Consider the following 19,364-nt stretch of genomic DNA (forward strand, 5'->3'; position numbering starts at 1 on the left):
TGACTTAGCTGACCCTCAAGAATGGCATTCCTTGCCTTCAGCTTCCTGATCTCATCAGTGGTACTGTTTTGGGCATTGATCAACTAGGAGATAGTAGAAGTTCTGCCAACCCCTCCAACTTTATCAATGCACTCACACTCTTCTAGTGTGGTCTTGGAGAAGGTTTGCTTACGAGTACCCACCTTAGTTTTTCCCAAAGGGACTTTAAAGAACTCAAGCACATTGGTGAGAAGGAACCCATAAGGCAGACCATTATTATAATCCTTAAACTCAGCCACCTTTTGCATGTGTTCTATCATAATGCTAGGCAGGTTGATGGTGGTGTAGCCATCCAGTGCTTCCATGAGAACTAGGTCTGCTCGAGATGTAATTTGTAATGACCCGATCGGTCGTTTTGAGATCTAGCGTGTCATTCAGCGGTTTGAGACTCTGAGCATCTTCACTTCAGGTATTATGACTTGTACGCGTGGTCGAAATTTAATTTTGGAGAGTTCGGAGTTGATTTGGAAAGAAGATTCTAATTTTGAAAGCTTTAAGTGGGAGGAATTGACTAAAGGGTAATTTTTGAGTAAACGGCCTCGGAATCGGGATTTGAAGGTTCCAATAGGTTCGTATGATTATTTTGGACTTGGGTGTATAACCGGATCTAGTTTTAGATGACCCGAGAACGTTTCGGCGCCTATTGTGAAAGTTGGCATTTTGGAAGGATTACAAAAATTTGGGTTAGAGTGCATTTCAATTCTATCGATATCCGTTTGAGATTTTGAGTCTGGGAATAGCTCTGTATGGTGATTCTGGTATTGGGAGCACGTTTAGATGTGGATTTGGAGGTCCGTAGCTCATTTCGGGGTCATTTGGTGAAAGTTGGAAATTTGAAGGTTATTAAGAAGTTCGGTTGGGAATGGACTTTTTGATATCGGGGTCGGACTCTGATTTTGGAAGTTAGAATAGGTCCGTAATGTCGATCATGACTTGTGTGCGAAATTTGAGGTCAATCGGATGTGATTCGATAGGTTTCGGCATCGCATGTAGAAGTTTGAAGTTTCAAAGTTCATTTAAGTTTGAATTGGAGAGTGATTCATATTTTTAGCGTTGTTTGATGTGATTTAAAGGATCGACTAAGTTCGTAATGTGTTTTGGGACATGTTAGTATATTTGGTTGAGGTCCCGAGGGCCTCGGGTGGATTCCGGATGGTTAACGGATCGAGTTTGGACTTGGAAGAAATGCTAATGCAGCTGGTATCTGGTGTAACCACACCTGCGAGGTTTTGGCCGCAGGTGCGGAGCCACAGAAGTGGTTAAGAGGTTCACAAAAGTGGTTAAGAGGTTCACAGAAGTGGTTATGGCTGGGGAAGGCTGGGACCGCAGATGCGGTCAAGTTTCACAGAAACCGGACCGCACATGCGCATGAAGAGCCGCAGAAGCGGACGCGCAGAAGCGCTGCGAGGCCGCAAATGCGGGAAATGTTGGGCTGAGCTTGAACTACACCTGTGAAGGTATTTCTGCAGGTGCGGAGCCACAAAAATGGCTATTGCACCGCAGGTGCGAGGATCGCTAGGCAATGAGATTTATAAAATGGGGTTTTGGCTCATTTTCACTTCATTTCGTCCATGGGAGCCGATTTTGGAGCACTTTAGGAGTGCCATCTTCATCAACTATAATGGGGTAAGTGATTTCTTCATATTGTGAGTTAAATACATAGTTTTTACATGGATTCAAGCATGAAAATTTATAGAAATTTGGGATTTTGAAGAAAAACCTAGAAATTGGTATTCTTGGAATTTGATCACGAATTTGGGCATGAAATTGAGAATAAATTATATATTGGAGTTCGTAGTGCTATGGGTAGTGTTTTTCTTCGAATTTTTTTGGAATCCGTGCACGTGGGCCCGAGGGTTGCTTTATCAATTTTTCGAGCGGAGTTGGAAGTTGTTATAAATCGATTAATTATGAATATTACAGTATATTTTGATTGGGTTGCATCTTATTTGACTAGTTTTGGACCGGCGGGCATCAGTTTGAAGTGTTAGAGAGGCTTTGTAGTCGGTTATGGAATTTCGGAGCGAGGTAAGTCTTCTGTCTAACTCTGTGAGGGGGAAATTACCCCTAGGTGTTGTATATGGATGTGTGCTACTTGTTGTGGGGGCTACGTACGCGCGAGGTGACGAGAGCCCGTACGTAGCTACATTCATGTTATTGTCCGGGTAGGCTTAGGTTCACATCATGCTATAGCTGTATTATTTGAGCAGTCTCTCACCTATTAAATTCCTCTGTTTTACATTACTACTTGAGACTAGACTTGTTATTGTAGAGACTTCACGAGTTCATGATTAGTCACCGAATAACTTTACTCCTCTTACGGCATGTTTCCGTGATATATATATATACTTCATTGAAAGGTTTTGTTAAAGAAATTATAACTCACACGTTTATTCATGAGTGGGGTCAAGGACCCGTCAAAACTTCTTATTCTAATGGGATCGGGCCGTTCGCCTCGGCAGGATTATGTATTCCACTCTTATGGGATCGGGCCGATCGCCTCAGTAGGATTAAGTATTTCACTCTTATGGGATCGGGCCGTTCACCTCGGCAGGATATTGTATTTCACTCTTATGGGATCGGGCCGATCACCTAGGCAGGATTTATGTACCAAAAAATAATAATTTGGTGCCCAGCAACGATGCGCTTCGTACCGATCCCAACGATGTCCCAGCTGCCGACCCGGTCGATGCTAACTCCAGGTGGCCATCAATATCAATTTGCCAACTAATCCCAAAAATAGTATTGCGGGGGACCCCAACCAACAGCTCGAGAAGCGCCTGAAGGCGAAGGTGATGGGGTGAGCCTACGACTAATTTTCAAAATGTCGTAGGCTCAACAAGCGGCAATAGTGCAGTTGCAAAATCAAAGCCACGCCCCCAACAGGGTCAAGCCCGAATAATCCCGGGAAAGCACTCGAAGAGACGAACAAATTATCGAGAAACCGGGTGAAGCCGAGTCTAGGGTAAATTTCGATGTAATGAAAATGCTCGAAGCATTGAAAAACAGGTGGAGTCAGGCGAGAAAAAGATCGAGGCTAATGACAAGAAGGTGAAAACATACAACTCCGGGGTCAATCAGATCCTGGGAGCACCCCCGATACTGAAGGGACCGAACTCCAAAATTTTTATCCAGAAGCCCTTTCCTTCGAGCGCGGCACCAAAGCCGATCCCAAAGAGGTTTCGTATGCCTAACATCCTCAAATAAAATGGGACCACAGATCCAAATGAGCATGTGACCCCCTATACATACGCAATCAAAGGGAATGATTTGGAAGACGATGAGATCAAGTCGGTGTTATTGAAAAAGTTTGGGGAAACTTGATCCAAGGGAGCAATGACATGGTATCACAACTTGCCCCCAAATTCCATTGACTCATTTGCTATGCTTACAATTGCTTTCGTAAAGGCCCATGCCGGGGCCATCAAGGTCGAGACCAGAAAGTCAGATCTTTTCAAGGTCAAACAAAGGGATAACGAGATGCTCAGGGAGTTCGTGTCAATATTCCAGATGGAACGGATGGACCTACCACCAGTTACAGATGATTGAGCCGTTCAGGTCTCAGGGGCTCAACCCCTGAAGTTCCTTGGCCTCTCAACAGCTAAAAAATAATTTGTTGGAGTGCCCAGCGGTAACCTGGGCCGACGTCCACGACAGGTACCAGTCGAAGATCAGGGTCGAGGACAATCAACTCAGGGCCCCTTCTGGATCTATTTACCCCGTCAGGGCTGATGATAGATCTAAGAGAACCATTGATCAAGAGCCAAGACCGGTCCGAGATATCAACCATACAGCACGGACCGAAGGGGGAATGGATTCTGATGAGCAAGAATGGATTCAATAGGTCGCTCGGGAGTAGGGAGGCACGAAGGTTATCGGAATATAACTTCAACAAAGATGCTGCAAGCATCGTGTCGACCATAGGGCGCATCAAAGAGACCAAGTACCCCGACCATTGCAGTCCGATCCAACCCAGAAAGATCTAAACTTGATGTATAAGTATCACGGCACTCACGGTCATAGGACTAAAGATTGCCGACAGCTAAGAGAAGAAGTTGCACGACTGTTCAACAATGGGCACCTCCCAGAATTCCTAAGTGAACGAGCCAAAAACCACTTCAAAAATAGGGACAAAAACAAACAGGTCAATAAGAGGAGCCTCAGCACGTGATCAACATGATCGTTGGGGGAGTCGAAGTCCCCTAAGGGCCAATAATAAAACTCACTAAAGTGTCTATTACAAGGGAAAACGCACCTGGGATTATATTCCATAGGGAGCCATTTAGTTTAGCGATGAAGATGTCGAGGGCATCGTACAGCCTCACAACGATGCACTGGTAATATATGTACTTATCAATAAATCTCAAGTTAAACGTGTGATGATTGATTCAGGTAGCTCGGCCAACATCATCAGATCAAGGGTTGTAGAGCAATAGGGGTTACAGGACCAAATCGTACCAGCAGTCTAGGTATTTAAAGGATTTAACATGGCGTGTGAGACCACGAAAGGAGAGATAACCTTTCTAGTAAACACCGCGGGAACAATCCAAGAAATGAAGTTCTACATAATCGAGGGGGATATGAGGTACAACGCTCTATTCGGAAGTCCATGGGTCCACAACATGAGGGCGGTACCCTCGACCTTGCACCAAGTAAAGAAATTTCCCATATCGGTGGGAGTCAAAATGGTCTACGGAGAATAGCTAGCCATAAGAGAGATGTTTGTTGTTGACGAGGTAATCCCGGTGCCCGCGGTTTCAACATCAAGGAACACGGGATTGACCAAAAAGGAAGAGATTAAATAGCAATCACTGATACCAGCCTTAAACGAATCGGAGAAACAGGAAGAACGAGGACCAGACGAGGAGGACAATTATGGCATTTCCGAGATCATTCATAGCTCCTGATGACATAGACGCCACCAAATCAATGGTTGAAGAGTTAGAGAAAGTCGTATTAATCGAGAAACTACCGGATCAAGATGGGACCAATTGTTTTGCTTGGTCCCATCTTGACATGACAGGGATCCCACCGGAGGTAACCACTCACAAGCTAAGTTTGGACCCGAAGTTCCATCCGGTTAAGCATAAAAGGAGACCACAGTCCGAGATCAAGTATGCGTTCATCAAGGATAAGGTATCCAAACTTCTAAAATAGGATCCATCCGGGAAGTTAAATACCCGGATTGGTTAGCTAACATAGTGGTAGTGCCTAAAAAGGAAATAAACTAAGGATGTTTGTGGATTATAAAGACCTGAACAAAGCATGCCCAAAGGATTATTTCCCTTAGCCAAACATCGATCGAATGATCGACGTGACGGCCGGGCACGAGATACTCAATTTTCTCGACGCCTACTCTGGGTACAACCAACTTCGGATGGACTCAGACGATCAAGAAAAAACTATTTTTAATAACCAAATTCGGCACCTACTACTATAATGTAATACCATTTGGATTAAAGAACGCCGGTTCCACCTACCAACGCCTAGTAAATCGGATGTTCGAAGAACAAATAGGAAAATCAATGGAAGTTTATATTGATGATATGTTAGTCAAGTCCCTGCGAGTAGAGGACTATTTGAAACATTTACAGGAAACCTTTGACATACTAAGGAAATACAACATGAAGCTAAACTCGGAGAAGTGCGCATTCGGGGTCGGTTCGGGTAAATTCCTCGGATTCATGGTATCCAATCGGGGGATAGAGATCAACCCCGACAAAATAAAGTCCATAGAAGACATCACTATAGTGGACAATGTCAAGGCGGTTTAGATACTGACCGGGCGTATAGCCGCATTGGGCTGGTTCATCTCGAGGTCCTCGGAAAAGAGCCATCGATTCTTCTCACTATTGAAGAAGAAGAATAATATTTCCTGGACTATGCTAGTAGGATTTGGAAGAACTCAAACGATACCTGTCGAGCCCCCCTCTGCTGCACACTCTGAAGGCAAACTAATAGATGTACATCTATTTGGCGGTTTCCGAGGTGGCGGTAAGTAGAGTCTTGGTCCAGAAAGAAGAAGGTACGTAATTTCCTATTTACTATGTCAGTAGAACTCTAGGCGATGCCAAATAGAGGTATCCCCACCTATAAAAGTTAGCACTCGCTTTGCTAAGCGCTTCTAAGAAGTTAAAACCGTACTTTTAATGCCACATTATATGTGTCGTAACCTCTTACCCGCTGAGGATTATCATGCATAATTCCGAGCTCTCCGGTCGATTGGCCAAATGGGCCATGGAGATTAGCGGGTACGATATCGAGTACCGACCCTGAACTGCCATAAAATCTCATATTTTGGCAGACTTCGTGGTCGAGTTTACGCCGGCCTTAATACCCCAAAGTCGAAAAGGAATTAATGTTCACCTCAGGGGATAATTCGGGAATCTAGACCCTATTCACGGACGGTGCCTCCAACGCGAAAGGGTCCGGGCTCGGTATCGTGTTGAAACAAACTGCGGGAAGCATAATTAGGCAGTCTATTAGAACTGTAAAATTGACTAATAATGAAGCCGAGTATGAGGACATCATTACAGGTCTAGAACTGGCTAAGAGCCTTGGGGCCGAAGTGATCGAAGGCAAATGTGACTCCCTCCTCATCGTAAATCAAGTCAACGGAACGTTCGAAGTAAAAGAAAAATGCATGCGGAGGTACTTGGACAAACTGCAGGTGACCCTACACCAATTCAAGGAATGGACCCTGCAGCATGTACCCCGAGATCAAAATAGTGAGGCCGATGCACTGGCTAATTTGGGATCGTCGGTCGACTCCAATGAATTCAGCTCGAGGGAAGTGGTACAAATGATGAATTTGGAGATAGAAGAAGGACACGCCGAAGTAAACTCAACAAGTCTGACTTAGGATTGGAGAAACAAATACATAGAATACTTGAAGACATGAAAATTGCCTTTGGATCCCAAAGAATCGAGTGTCCTGCGCACAAAAGCTGCCAGATTTAGCTTAGTCGAAGGGGCATTGTTTAGGAGATCTTTCTTTGGCCCACTGGCCAGATGCTTAGGGCCAGGAGAGATCAAATACGCCATGAGAGAAGTTCACAAGGGCACTTGTAGGAACCATTCGGGGAGGAGAATCCATAGTTCGAAAGCTAATAAGAACCGGCTACTACTGGAATGAAATGGAGAAGGATGTGAAAGAATTTGTACGAAAAAGCGACGAGTGCCAAAGACACGCCCCAATGATCCATCAACAGGGAGAGATGCTCCACCCAGTCCTGTCTCCATGGCTGTTTATGAAGTGGGGAATGGACATCGTCGGTCCCCTACCATGGGCGCCAGGTAAATATCAATTCATACTATTCATGACCGATTATTTTTCCAAATTGGTCGAGGCTCAGGCGTTCAAGAAGGTCCGAGAGAAAGAAGTCATCGACTTCATCTAGGATCATATAATATGCCGATTTGGGATACCAGTCGAGATCGTTTGCGACAACGGGAAACAATTCGTCGGCAACAATGTGAGTAAGTTTTTCGAAGATCGCAAGATCAAGAGGATATTATCAACGCTTTATCACCCTAGTGGGAACGGGCAAGCGGAATCAACAAACAAAACTATACTCCAAAACTTGAAAAAGAGGTTGACCAGTTTGAAGGGAAAGTGGAAGGAAATCTTGCCCGAAGTCCTGTGGACATACCATACGACTTCGAAGTCGAGCGCCGGGGCGACCCCGTTTTCTCTGGTCTACGGAGCAGAAGCCTTAATACTAGCCGAGGTAGGGGAACCGAGCCTCAGGTTCTAGTATGCTAAAGAAGAGTCAAACAGTGAGGCCATGACCACAAGCCTGGAACTATTGGATGAAAGGCGGGAGGCCGTGCTGGTCCGGTTAGACGCGCAAAAGCAGTAAGTAGGACAGTACTACAACTGAAGATCCAACCTCCGACATTTTCAAGTCGGGAACTTGGTGTTGAGAAAGGTAACACTACACACCAGAAACCCCAATGAAGGGAAACTGGGATCGAATTAGGAAGGATCGGATCGAGTCGTCGGAATAACCGGTAAAGGCTCATATAAACTCGAAGCGGGAAACGGTGTACAACTACCAAACAATTGGAACGTGGCACACTTAAGGTGGTACTACTGCAAAGGTACGAACTTAATTCCTTTTTAATTTTGTTACATTACAAACTAACGTATGTAGGTACTCGACCATGGGCGGATGTGATTATTAGGTCTGAAAGCACGTGTTGTACTCTTTTTTAATTGAACCGATTTTGTCCCGAAATGGATTTTTCGGCAAGGTTTTTAACGAGGCAACAGTAAAACGTGCTACCTTTGTTTTGGAGACCGGCCTTAGACCAGAATTGATGATCGATTGCGCCAAATCAACAGTATCCGGGCCCTCGCAAGTTCGACCTCGAATATTGGGGGCCATTACCCTTAGATTAAGATCTTTAGCAAGGGAATTTTTTTTTTTTATATGTCGAAAGCCAAAGCTTGGTGGTTAGGATTCATTATAAGGGTCAAACGATCATGCGAACCGTGCCCATGTAGCCCACTCTAGCCATGGCACAAGGCTTTTGAGCCCCAGATCATGTACCCTACATGTAAAGCAATGAAATAAATTTCTGCTACTTTATTATTATACATTTTATTTCTTCGATCCTAGATCCTAAAGCCCACGGGCTACCCCTACTCGGGGACTGTCATCCGATAAAAAATTCGGACGGTCCGAGCTATCGAATCCCTGAGGCACGAAGCCTATTAGGCAGTGTCCAAATATGAAAGGCTATGGCCACCCTAAAAACAGCTCGGAGACGTCCAAAATCCGTAACTAGAAAGTAAGGCCCTTACGTATAATCAAAACCTATTAAAAGGTTACCCCGGCAAAAATATCATCGTATATTACTAAAACACTTAAGCATCTTAAAGGCCTTCGATTTTATCGAAGACTCGAAGCCACGAGTAATCCGGATTTGTCGTCGAAATCGGGCCCCATTCGGACCTCTGAAGAACGGATGCTCTAGACTATATTCGATTTTATGTTAAGGCCTTAAAAATCAATACACAAGTAAAAATTTGCAAATAGGTGGTGAAAGGTAAAAATATGATATTTACAAAAGGGGGAAATTTTATATATTTTAAAACATATTTACAAAGGCACGATAAAAAACGGCCCCAAAATGAACAAAAAGAAAATATACAAGGGAAAACTACAAACGAACTAAGGCATCTACGCCTAGTCTTCATCTAGGCTCGACTCGTCACCAGAACCGTCCGAACCCTCAGAATTTCAGAACCCGCAGGCTCGTAAAGTCCCTTTGCCTCGACCTCGAGTTTCTTAGCTTCTTCAATCTCGGCCAACAGGTTAAAACCTCGACCGTGAATCTCCTCGAGGGTCTCTCTCCGGGATAGCCGCTTCATATATTCGGTCTTCGTCTTTAAGCTGGCCTCGGCTACCTCCACATCTGCCTTATACTAGGCCAGCATCTCCTCAACTTCGAAGGAATCAATTGAAGTTGCCTCTAATTTAGACCTCAACATAGTATATTCATAGCCGAGGGCATCCCGTTCCATGACAGCTGAGTTCAGCTGTGCCTGGAGTTCATCATTTAGCCGAGACCACTTGTCAGCCTTGTCCTTTGCCAACCGGAGTTTGTCCTTGACCGATGCCAGCTCCTCTTTTGTGGCCTTTATCTCCTAAGCCAGCAGATCCATTCTGCCCTTCCAAGCCTCGGTCGTGGCCTTGACCTCGTCCATCTCAGCCCAAAGTTGGTCGATCAGGTCTACCTTTTCTTGGACCTGCGAGGTTGCATTGTTAGTCATCACGAGTAGCTTCTCGTTTTTAGCCTTTAATATCCTTACCTTCTCAACAAGATCGACGTGCTCCCATTTCACATACGAGGCCTCCTTATGAGCCTTTTCCAGCTTGGCCCGGAGAGTTGGGAGATCCTCAAGAGCCTCATCTTGTTGCTCACTAAGATACATGTACATGTCCTTCTTCTGGATCTGCTCTTTGAGCTTGAACTCGAGCTGACTGAATTCCAAGCGAGACTGAAGGAAGCTTTTGTGGTGAAGCACCGAAGCCTGAAAAAACAATGAGCCATTAGAATATGCTGAGTAAAAATCCACGAAAAATGCAAAGGATAAACATCTTAACCGGTTCAGTACCTGTTGCACCTCGTTGAAGAGGCTCGATGTGCCTACCTTATTTATTTTTGCCTGGTCCTCCTTGGTCACCAGACAACGAAGGTAGCTGGCTACGCCTACCAGAGCGGACAGTGCCCGGGCGTCTACTAGGATAGTAAGAATGACCGTTCTCTTACGGTTGGGGTCCACACTCGGGGCAGGGAACTACTTCACTAGTTTCGGGCTCGAGCTCGACTCGCCCGCTCCCGATGGCACATCCTTTTTTGGGACCTCCAAATGACCAAGCCCGGAGAAGTCCTCCAGCGCAGCCATGTGCATACCATCGAAGAACGTGTTGAAGGTATCATCTGGGTCCGACACTATCTCGTTTGATTTCTCTTTAACAGCTTGAGCCTCTTCGAGCATGGACTCAGTATAAGACGGCGTCTCCGCAATGTCAATGATACCGGCTACCTCTTTTGGGGCAGGAGCATCTTCTCGGGAGACAATAGCCTCAGAATCTCCCCTGGTCCCCAATCAAGAGAAGGATAAACCTCTTGGTTACCTCTCCCGGTTACCTCCTGCTCCCCGTCGTTGATAGTCGGCCCGTGAATAATAAACTCGAGGTCGTCATCCTGGACTTGGTGCTCTTTTTGTTTTTTTGGATCCGGATGTCCACCCTCTTCTTTCTCAAATCGGCATTCGGGCAGCCATAAGACTTCCTTTTCTTCCTTTTCTCCTCCTTTGAGGTAGCCCCAGGATGCCCCGAAGCGGAGGGATCGGCGAGCGCGGACGAATCCTCGTCCTCATCCAACGGCCTAAACTCGGTGGTCTTAGGCAAACCTGTGAGAAGGAAGAAGACTTAGCGAAATATAATTCAAATGTATGAATGTAATCATTCAGAGAGAACCTCACTATGAGAACGGGCCTCCCACTTGCCCTTCGAAAGCTTGTGCCATGCGCACTCGGAGTAGAGCATCTTTTTGCAAATTTCCTCGAGCGGGGGACTGCATTAGGAACTTGGGCAATCACTGCGAAACAACAAATACAGGCAATTAGGAAAAGAATAAAAAAGGAATGCCAAATACTCGAGAAGGAAACGACTTACTGGATGCGTTCCATTTTTTGGGGAACGATAGAAATTCAGAGAGGATGAGGTCTTCGGTCTTCACCCGAACGAACCTCCCCTGCCAACCTCGATCTCGGTCCTTGTCGATGCTCGAGAACGGAGCCTTACTGGCTCGATGAACGAGCTTGATCAATCCCCCTCGGAAGATTCGGGGACTGTATAGACGAAGCAGATGGTCGAGGGTGAACCGAGGTGCTTCAGTGTTGTTTACGAAGTATCGAAGGAGGATAACGGTCCTCTAGAAGGACGGGTGGATCTGCCCGAGGCAGACATCATACCTTTTACAGAAGTCAAGGACTATGGGGTCTACCGGGACGAGCGTGAAGGGGTAAGTGTAAACACTTAGGTACCCCTCCACGTGTATAGTGAATCTTCATTGGGCTCAGGGACGACCACCTCCTTACCCTCTCAGATACAGTCTACCTGAACTATGGGCAGTATCTCCTCAGTAACAGAGCATATGTACCTCCATGCTCCCTCGCCTCGGTCTTGCTGGATGGAGGCCTTCTCGACGTTAAAGACGTTCCCGATTGAGCAGCCCCCAGGGATGAAGCTCTTCAAGGGAGACTCCTGGGCCACCTCGAGAATGGCTACCTCGGCATTGGTGGCCGAGTTTGGAGATGAATGGGCAGTTTTCTGAGGCACGAATTTAGAAGTTTTCGCCATCGGATACTGGGAATATGAAGATTTGAAGAAAATCTATGAAGATTTGAAGATAGGATGAAGATATGAAGGTCTGGGTTGAAGATTCAAAGAGAACATATGAAGATTTGAGGATGAAGATATGAAGATCGGGAGCAATGTATGAAGATTTGAAGAAGTCAAAGCCAAGTAGAAAATTCGAGGGTAAATCAAAGAGTTCTGGAATCGGAAAGTGGAGAAGTGAAAAAGGGTCGGAGCTTTTATAGAGGAAAGACAATCAAATAGCTAAAACATCCTGCTTCCTTTATCATATATATGAGATGGGTGGGCCTGCGGGATCTACTCCACGAGGAGCGGTACGTACGTAGATGATATCATCACGACCCCTCTTTTCGTACCGCTAGGGATGCTTAACGCCACTTCGCCAACTGGCATTACCTGCGCTTTCACGTGTAACGTTTCACATTCCGGAACGGTCAACTGGCGACTGACACGTGTTCGAAGTCAGAACAATGCAACTGATGGGATGTTTCATTGACCCATTATCTCGGTTGTAACGTACGAAGTAAGAAATCGGGGTTTATCTATCGCTTCCCGTCGTTTCGATAAATCTACTCTCCAAAAAATGAGGGTACTATCTGTGTACGGATAAAATCGGGGGCAATATCTACCCCGATTTACCGATGAGAAAATGAAAGGGGAGTACGGATCCTCGAGATTGTAATCAAGGTCAGAGATCCTTCGTATCGAGATCCAAGTAGAGTGAACGATATATCCGACATCGTACATGGTCCGAGCCGAGTATAAGTTCTAAACCTCGGGAGACACGATGAACAGTTATGCATGGTGGATGGAGGGTTGTAATACTCGCCCTCAACCAGATATCACGGCATAGATCTCGCTCGATGCCGATTATGGATCAACAATTACCGAAAAAGAAAAATATTTACTTTTTTTAGACTTATACTAGGACTGAAACTCCCCTACTATATAAAGGGAAAGTTTTTATTTAGTCTGACATATTGTAACATGCAATTCAAGGCAATAAAATTTTACTTTGTTCTTTAGCTACTGTTAAAGGTATTATTTACTTGTTATGTTCTTTATTTGCGACTGGGCTTGAACCGAGGGTCCAATCGAGGACGAGTTCACTATTCAATCTAAGATCAGTCCTGGTCTTAACATTGCGAGTGGTTTGATCATTTATTTCATCTTTAATTCATTTATCTATTACTCTTAATTATTCGTGTTGAATTAAACCATGTATCCTTTAAACCGCGTATAAATTTAATTGTTATCCAATTTTGGGGTAAACACAAACTAATATAGTTGGTTTGGTTTTGATAAAAATCCGAACCAACCCGGTTCATATACACGCCTAATGGAGACTATGTCTTGTCTTCAAATTTCTCATGCATTTTTCCGTTTTAATGATGTCAGTCGCGAATAATCAGAGGACTTATAGTTTGTTTGGCCAAGCTTCTAAAACCAGCTTATTTTGAAAAGTACTTTTCTCAGAAGTTTTTTTTTTAAAAGTACTTTTATGAGAAGCAGTTTATGTTTGACTAATTAATTTGAAAAGCACTTCGAGTAGTAATTAGTATTTAGCCAAGCTTTTAAAAAGTATTTTTAAGCATATTTTCTTAAAAGTGCTTTTCAAAAAAATATTTTTAAGGAAAAATAACTTTTTCTGCTTTTCAAAAAATGCTTTTGCTTCTGATCAAAAATATTTCTTTTACTTCTAAAATTTTGTCAAACATCATAACTTTAGGGGGGAAAAACACTTTTGACAACAAAAAACATGACCAACCTGGCTATTAATTAGCACTCCACGCACCAATGGCAATGGGGCGGGGCGAGTTCGGCAAAACCCACAAAAATTTCAACTTGCCCCACCCCGCATAGTTATTTTTTCAGTTTTCAACCCGCCCCACCCCACTTGGACCCGCCCCACTTAATTTTTTTTTTTTTCTAAAACAAAATAATCTTTTCAGTTATTTCTACCATAGATTCGCAGAATAAAAAGTGATTATGTCCTTCCCAAACACCATTTAACCTGTAAATGGTCTGTGCATAACACAGAATTTTTTCATTTAATTTTTCAGTATCAATAGGTGATCTACACAATAGCCTTAGCTTGAAAATTGTTCCTTCAGTTTGGAAGTCACTTTCAAAGTTATATCACCATAAGGTTCATTTTGATTCGCATGTTCAATTCCGCAATTCTCCAACACCTGGAATCAATTTCCACAAGACAGTAAGTAAAAATCTGCTGAAATAGTAAAATGTATTCCCTAACAAAGTTTTGTTTCAAAATGAATGGTTTTCCGCTTAGTTTGGAAACTTAAAACATTTTTTATCTTTTTCTTTCTTTTGAGCTAAAATTCAAAGTTGCCCTGTATTGAACCCGCATTAAACCCGCAACCTGCCCCGCCCCACTTTAAAAAATTTTAAAAATGTTTAAACCTGGCCCGCATAAGAGTAAACCCGTCCCATCCCGCATCAAACAAAACCCGCCCCGCCCCGCCCCGCCCCGCCCCATTGCCATCCCTAACTCCACGTCTCCAAAGCACAATAAACGACTATTAATCCCTCCAAAATTCTTGTTGTGCTCTCTGTCGGCTTTCTAACGGAAAAAATATATATATATTCTCTTTTTTTCCCCAAAAAACATAATTTCTCTTACTTGTCAAAATAATATTCATCATATATATACGAAATGAATTACCTTAAACAAACACCATAATCAGGGCTCAACCGCTCAATAATAGATGGTATCAGTTATACTAACCCTTTATTATCTTTGTAATTTTATTAGACCCTTCTTAATCTAATATTCAATAATATAAGCTAGCGGTTGGATATAGATTTGATTGAAACACGAAAAAAATGAGTTTTTAAAGATGAGATGAAAAATGAGTTTTTGAAAGTTGAAATTGTGTTTGGACATGCATTTTACTTGAAAAGAATTTGAATTTGAAGTTTTCTGAGTAAAAAACTTCAAAAACTTTAAATACTAATCTAGAGCTATTTTTGGGATTTGAAAATTTTATTTTCAAAATCTGCCAAAAAATGATTAAAATCTATAAACAAACAGATATTTAAAAATAAAATTTGACAAAAGCTCCCAAATTTTATGATCAAATGAGCTAAATTTTAAACTGTAGATATTCTTTACATTGTTTAGTAGTACACGAACTTCTAACAAGAATTAAAGACTTTTGGGATAAATTGGAGGTGAAACAATTGTGACGACATTTTGAAACTTTAATCTCAACTACTTATCGTCTGCACATTGTTTCTCTACTAGTGTGTTCTATTTTTCTCTAAATTATCTTTTTCTTTAAATTGCAATAAGTCCCTTCCTTTAAATTAGGACTTCATGTGATCCTTCTTTATTATAGTATTTTAAAAGGCGGGGCGTGAGAAACGCGCTTTACTTAACGTGAGGCGAAGCATAAGCTCTCATACATAGGACGTAAGTGTCACGACCCAAAAATCTAACATATCGTGATGGCGCCTATCGGTGTACTAGGCAAGCCGACATTTCGAAATAATTCCAACACCTTTAACAGAATGAATTAAAGCAGTTTAAATAATTAAAATTCTCATAAAACAGGGATAGAAACCCAAAACACAATGCGAAAGTTTCCAACTATCGGGGTGTCACAGAGTACATGAGCATTTATATATTACAAGTCTGAAAAATACTGTCTATGATAGTCTGAAACTAAATACAATAAGCGGAAAGATAGGAAAAAGAGACAAGGTCTGCGAAATGCCGGGCAACTACCTTGGAATCTCCCAAAAGATCAACTGTGTGATGAAATCAATACCCACCATGTTCGAAAATACCTGGATCTGCCCACGAAGTGCAGGGTGTAGCGTGAGTACAACCAACTCAGTAATTAACAATACTAAATAAAGAACTTAAAGTAGTGACGAGCTTCACAGCTAAAGTTCAATTATAGTAACTTCAACATAGTAAGGTAGGCATGCATTCAAGTTCGACAATTAAGGCCAAAACAGTAATTCATGTCAAGTTCAACTGAAACAGAAGATAATACCCCTCAGAAATTTCAAGACAGTGATATATGACAGCTGAAGTGCAACAATAATGAAGTCAATATATCCTCTCAGAGCAATAGTCACTCAGTCCTCCCATTCACTCCAACCTCACAATCATTCTTTCCTCACAATCACTCATTCCTCTCAATCACTCAGCACTCACACTCAGTAGGTACATGCGCTCACTAGGGGTGTATACAGACTCCGGAGGGGATCCTTCAGCCCAAGCGCTATAACAAGCCAATCATGGCATATATCAGTGAAACATGCTGTGACATGCGACATACAAAATCGATGATACAAGCGCGTAACATGTCCTCCAATATCTGAATAGTGCGCTTGGACTGTCCGTCCGTCTGAGGGTGAAATGTTGTGCTCAACTCAACCTGGGTAACCAACTCTTGCTGCACGGCTCTCCAAAACTGTGATGTAAACTGTGTGCCCCGATCTGAAATAATGGATACTGGCACACCGTGAAGGCAAACAATCTCGCGAATGTAAATCTCAGCCAACCGCTCTGAAGAATAAGTAGTACCAACTGGAATGAAGTGTGCAGACTTGGTCAGCAGATCCGCAATCACCCAAATAGCATCGAACTTCCTCGAAGTTTATGGGAGCCCAACTACAAAATCCATGGTGATCTGCTCCCATTTCCACTCTGGAGTATCTAACCTCTGAAGAAATCCCCCCGGTCTCTGATGCTCATACTTTACCTGCTGACAGTTGAGGCACCGAGCTACAAACCCCACTATATCCTTTTTCATTCTTCTCCACCAATAATGCTGCCTCAAGTCCTAATACATCTTCGCGGTAACCGAATGAATGGAATACCGTGAACTGTGGGCCTCTTCAAGAATCAACTCACGTAGCCCATCCACACAAGGCACACACCGTGCTGGATCGTATCTTAAGGACAAGCAAATGGGGATCATCATACTGGCGCTCTCTGATGCGATCATATAAGGAAGACCGAGATACCACACAAGCTAGAACCCGATTGGGCTTCGAGATATCTAATCTCACAAACTGGTTGGCCAAGGCCTGAACATCAACTGCAAGAGGTCTCTCACCAACATGAATGAATGCAAGGCTACCTATACTCACCGCCTTTCTACTCAAGGCATCGGCCACCACATTGGCCTTCCCGAGATGATACAGAATAGTGATATCATAGTCCTTTAGTAGCTCCAACTATCTCCGCTGCCTCAAATTTAGATCCTTCTGTTTGAACTAGTGCTGGAGACTCTGATGATCTGTAAACACCTCACAAAACACACCCTAGAGATAATGCCTCCAAATCTTCAATGCATGAACGATGATAGCTAACTCCAAATCATGGACATGGTAGTTCTTCTCATGGGGCTTCAACTGACGCAAAGCATAAGCAATCACTCTACCCTCCTGCATCAAAACACATCCAATACCGATCTGAGAAGCATCACAATGCACTGTATAAGAGCTTGAAGATGAAGGTAAAACTAGAACTGGAGTTGTGGTCAAGGCGGTCTTGAGCTTCTCAAAGCTCTCCTCACACTTATCCGTCCACCTGAAAATAGCACCCTTTTGGGTCAATTTGGTCAAAGGCGATGTGATAGATTAGAAACCCTTCACGAAACGATGATAATAACCGGCCAAGTCGAGAAAGCTCCGAATCTCCGTAGCTGAGGACGGTCTGGGCCAACTCTGAACCGCCTCTATCTTCATCGGATCCACCTGAATCCCCTCACTGAACACCACGTGCCCCAAGAAACCCACTGAACTAAGCCAAAACTCACATTTGGAGAACTTAGCTTAAAGTTTCTCCTCCCTCAGCCACTGCAACACAATCCTCAAATGCTGAGCATGCTCCTCCTGGCTACGAGAGTACACCAGGATATATCATCAATGAACATTATGACAAACGAGTCAAGATAAGGCTGAAATACATTGTTCATCAGATGCATGAATGTTGTTGGGGCGTTGGTCAGCCCAAAAGACATCACGAGGAATTCATAATGACCAAACAGGTCCTAAATGCTGTCTTTAGAATATCCGAGTCCCGAATCTTCAACTGGTGATAGGCATCAAGTCAATCTTAGAGAACACCCTCGCTCCCTGAAGCTGGTCAAATAGATCATCAATGCGCGGCAATGGATATTTGTTCTTGATTGTAACTTTGTTCAACTGTATGTAATCAATGCACATCCGCATAGTACCATCCTTTTTCTTCACAAACATAACCGGGGCATCCCAAGGCGACATACTAGGCCTAATAAACCCCTTATCAAGAAGTTTCTGAAGCTTCTCCTTCAATTCCTTCAACTCAGTTGGTGCCATACGATACGGTGAAATATAAATAGGCAGAGTGTCCAGCACCAAGTAAATACCAAAGTCAATATCCCTGTTGGGCGGCATGCCCGACAAGTCTACAGGAAACACATTCGGAAAATCTCGCACCACTAGGATAGAATCAATAGTAGGAGTATCAGTACCAACATCCCTCACAAAGGCCAAATAAGATAAACAACCCTTCCCAACCATCCGCTAGGCCTTCAAATATAAGATCACTCTGATGGGAACATAGTCTAGAGAACCTCTCCACTCAATCCTTGGCAACCCCAACATCGCCAACGTCACGGTCTTAGCGTGACAATCTAGAACAGTATGATATTGAGACAACCAATACATACCCAAGATCACGTCAAAGTCTACCATATTAAGCCATAAAAGATCAACTCTAGTCTCCAATCCCCCAATAGTCACTACACACGACCGATATACACGATCCACAATAATAGTATCGCCCACTGGCATAGATATATGAACAGATAAAACTAAGGACTCACAGGGCATAAACAAATAATGAGCAAAATACGATGATACATACAAATAAGTGGAACCAGGGTCAAATAATACAGAGGCATCCCTGCGGCATACTGAGACAAATCTTGTGATCACTGCATCGGAAGCAACAATATCTGGTCTGGCAGGAATAACATAGAATCGGGCATGTTCTCCACCTGATTGGCCTCCCCCTCTTAGGCGACCCCTAGTTGACTGACCCCCACTCCGAGCTGGCTGGGCGGGTGGTGAACTAATTGGTGCTGAAGTCATAGTCTGACTTCTCTACTACACTGGACCTCCCGAGCGACGAGGACATTGTCTCCACATATGCCCAAATTCCCCGCACTCAAAGTAGCTCCCCGGTACTGGTGGTGGTGCTGACTGAATCAGGCCTCGAGAACTAGAATAATTGCTAGAAGCACCCGGTGCAAATGAACCCTGGACTGAAGGAGCACAGGACGAATTCTGGGCTGGCAGGGCACTGAGAGATGACTAACCCTGATGAGTATTGTATGATCCATGGCTGGATGATGTACAACGGTGAATTGAATGAGCCGTCTGAGCGTGATTGTAAGGATG

Source organism: Nicotiana tabacum, chromosome 13 (genome assembly GCF_000715075.1).
Source record: "Nicotiana tabacum cultivar K326 chromosome 13, ASM71507v2, whole genome shotgun sequence".
In the NCBI taxonomy this organism is placed as follows: domain Eukaryota; kingdom Viridiplantae; phylum Streptophyta; class Magnoliopsida; order Solanales; family Solanaceae; genus Nicotiana; species Nicotiana tabacum.